The 4,072-nt window shown below is 38.4% G+C and overlaps 1 pseudogene; it reads right to left on the bottom strand.

Annotated features, from left to right (window-relative positions):
- Window positions 1-3,166: 3,166 nt before the first annotated feature.
- Window positions 3,167-3,462, bottom strand: LOC113563172 (annotated as a pseudogene).
- Window positions 3,463-4,072: the final 610 nt, after the last annotated feature.

Consider the following 4,072-nt stretch of genomic DNA (forward strand, 5'->3'; position numbering starts at 1 on the left):
AGCTACATTCAAGAGCAATGGAGAGGTCAACATCCACAATGCCCATTACTGGTCAAAAGAAAACCCTCATTGGCTGCAACAAGTAAACCAGCATGTGTGGAGCTTCAATACATGGTGTGGCCTCATCGGACATCAAATCATCGGGCCCTACTACTTCGATAACACTCTGAACGGTCATGTGTACGCTGACTTCCTCGACAACATCCTCTACCAGCTTCTGGAAGATGTCCCACTGAAGACACGAGCAGTGATGTGGATGCAGCATGACGGTTGCCCGAGCCATTTCTCGCTGGTCGCACGGCACGTAATCAATGACCTGTACCCTGGGCGATGGATCGGCAGAGGAGGTCCTGTGGCGTGGCCACGTCGATTCCCAGACCTGACTCCCATGGATTTCTTTTTTGGGGCCGAATAAAAGACATCGTTTATCAACATCGTCCAACAACAAGAGACAACATGAAGGAGTGAATCCGGAACGCCTGCCAGTTGCTGAGTCACGAGGAAGTTCTGCGAGCTACTGACAGCGTCAGAAGACGATTGCGGCGATGTGTGAATCAAGATGGCAGGCATTTTGAGAATTTGTAAACACTATTATTTTTTCTGCGATATTGCACTTTCTCGAGATAAAGGGCTGGCATGGGTGATATGATACACTCCCAATACACAAACATGCACACTACACATATTACACCACACATTACACATTCGGAGGGCGATTTGGAGTCCCTAAATACCGCGGAACTGACGAGCCGTGGGGTCCGCGCCTCCATACACACGTGCAGGCGCGCGCGTGCGAGCACGTACACACACGGGACCAAATAACTGCCATGTCCTCGTCGTTGGTCCTGGGTTACGCTAAGAGCAGTTAAAGTTCATTATTGCATCATATTCTTTCCAGATGATTTCAAGGTCAAGAGACATTTTCTGAAAAAATGTTTCAGACAAAAGTTTCTTATTGTTTTGCATGTAATCAGAATCTGCAATAAAAAATATCGGTTTCTGTTTAAAAAATTGGAGTTGACCTTCAAATTACCTTGAAAATGATCGCGAATGACCACTCTGTTACCACCAGTGAATGGCCCCCTTCCAACCTTGCAACTTTTGTCTGAAACATTTTTCCCTGAAATGTCGCGTTTACGAAAAAATCGGGTGTTACAGGTGGTCTGATACACCCTGTACACACACACACACACACACACACACACGCGCGCGCGCTCGGTTAGTTTCGGCGAGTAAGCGCCCAAGCGTTAATCTGCTTTAACGATTAATGCATTTTCTTCCTAGATTTTTTAAACAAATTCAGCAAAACTGATTTCTTTATTTGGAAGGAGGGGTTTTAACCACAAACCCCCCCCCCCAGGATCCGCCAGTGAACAGCAACAATAACAAATAAAAAATATAGTTGCTGTAACAATAAAGGTAGAGATTCCATTTTGATAACAGAAGAGCACTTAGTTATTGATACAGAATGCTTAGCGTGGACCGAATGTGCAATAAGACTCGATTATCCTGGTCCGATGACTCTCTCCAAGCTACCAATGGACATAGAAATCAACGAAATTACTTATACATTAGGTGCAGCTGTTGAATATGTTGTCGAAGTAAACACAAATGCGAGAGGACATTACATCTATTGTCACAACAAGAAAATAGCAGATCTACGTAAGTAAACCACAATTTCCGACAGAGAGCTAGAATATACACCTACAAAAATGATATATGAGGCTATTAATTTATGTAAAACAATAAACAAAAACTTTTTGTGCCTTTATTAACTTTAATTTCCTAAAATTTTATTTCAACATGACACACTAATACACACACATGTACACTAAGGTGCATTGATTCGCATGGTAGCAAATATTTATATTAATATTTATTAATATTACTATATATAATAATATATATATTATTATATATATATATATACATATATATTACATGTATATAATATTATAATATACGCATATATATAATATATATATTAATATTAATAAATATATATATTCGCTACCACGCGAATTAATGCACCTTAGTGTACATTAAGCGCACGATACAGTTTCAACTGATTCGCCGAATTGACGGGTGCGGAACACATGGACGAGTAATACGTGGCCGTGGCCGTGGGTGGTAGCCGTTCGCGCATTATTAATAATTTTTTTAATTATTATTAATCTACACAAACATTATATATTTTATAATTTACACTTTTTATAACAATTTACTACTTTAACTTTATAAATATATTATTTTAAAACTATATACTATTGTATTTCATAAGTTAAACAATATTCTTCGAGTATTCAAATTCCTTTTCTTCTCTCCCTGATCCAAGTGTCCTCATTAGATAATCCAAATAACACAGAGTTAAAAAAATTCATTCAGTATGTCAAGTACTCTGAGTTCATTTTTAGGTGCAAACAGAAAATGTTATGGAATATAAAAAATTTCTTTTTGCATGGAAAAATAAATTCGGAATTTGTGACATACAAATGAATTAAAACTTTATTTGTATGTCACTACAGAAATTCTTTTGAAACTCTCTGTGCTATCTGGCATTCATTTATATATTATTGGGTCGTCCGGAAAGTTCGTGCCGATTTTGAAGGAAAATTCAAAGGCAACATTTTTTTATGTCGATAAATATTTATTGACTTATGTATGCACCGTTTTGTTTCACAACCTTTGTCCATCTTTCACGCAACTGGAAGATCTCATTCTTCCAGAACTTCTTAGGTTTCTCGGCGAAAAACTTCTCAAGGTGGTTTTTTATGTCGATCAAAGAGTTGAAGTTCTTGCCGCTAAGAGAATTTTGCACAGACCTAAATAAGTGAAAGTCTGAAGATGCAATGTCTGGTGAATACGGTGGGTGAGGTAGCACATCCCAGCCAAACTCCAACAATTTTTGTCGGGTAGTCAAAGAAACATGAGGTCTGGCATTGTCCTGACGGAACACGACGCCCTTCCTATTAGCTAATTCTGGACGTTTTTCCTGAATCGCTGTCTTTAATTCGTCCAGTTGCGAGCAGTACTTATCTGCATTTATCGTATGGTTGTGTGGTAGGAGCTCATAATATAGGATTCCTTTCCAATCCCACCAGACACAGAGCATGACTTTTTTTGGATGAAGGCCGGCTTTCGGAGTGGTTAATGCTGGTTCATTTCGCTTACCCCAGGATCTTTTTCGTTCTACATTGTTGTAAATGATCCATTTTTCGTCACCCGTCACTAATTGCTTCAAAAATGGTACGTTTTCGTTGCGCTTGTACAGCAAGTCGCAGATGGAAATGCGATCCATTAAATTTTTTCGGCCAAATTATGCGGAACCCATACATCATAGCGACTTACGTAACCAAGCTTCACTACATGATCGTGGACAGTGGTTTTCGATATTTTCAGTATCTCTGCTAATTCACGTGTCGTGTAGCGCGGGTTATTCTCGATCAGTGTCTTGATTTGGTCATCATCAGTAGTAGAGGGTCTGCCCGAGCGTTCTTGGTCTTTAAGGTTAAAATCACCAGCTCTAAACTTAGCGAACCACTTACGTACGGTTCTTTCAGCTAAAGCGCCTTCTCCGTAAACAGAACATATCGAATTTGTTGCTTGTGAGGCATTTTTGCCTTTCCGGTAATAGAAAAGCATCAAGTGTCTAAAATGTTCTTTGTTTTCTTCCATCTTCAAAAGAGTACAAAACTGACACGAATCAATTTATCTGAAACAACTTTTTTCCTAAAGATGCGTTGAAATGTCACCTTTAAGCATATGTATATAAATCGCATGTTTTCAGTAACATTGATATATTCAGACATGTTCCAACGCCATCTATTAAAAATCGGCACGAACTTTCCGGACGACCCAATATAATATACTATATACGATATGATATAATGTGATATGATGGAGCTCCAGGCAAAGGTCCATTTAAAAAACCTCAGGTGCCACTAGTAGAACTTCAAAGGTGTTGTGGAAGTCCACTATTTACACGTTAATAACATTAATATATATTATACAATATAATATTGTATAATATATTATATGATATAATACAATAAAATATATATACAGGGCATTT

The sequence above is a fragment of the Ooceraea biroi genome, chromosome 13, assembly GCF_003672135.1.
Source record: "Ooceraea biroi isolate clonal line C1 chromosome 13, Obir_v5.4, whole genome shotgun sequence".
NCBI lineage: Eukaryota > Metazoa > Arthropoda > Insecta > Hymenoptera > Formicidae > Ooceraea > Ooceraea biroi.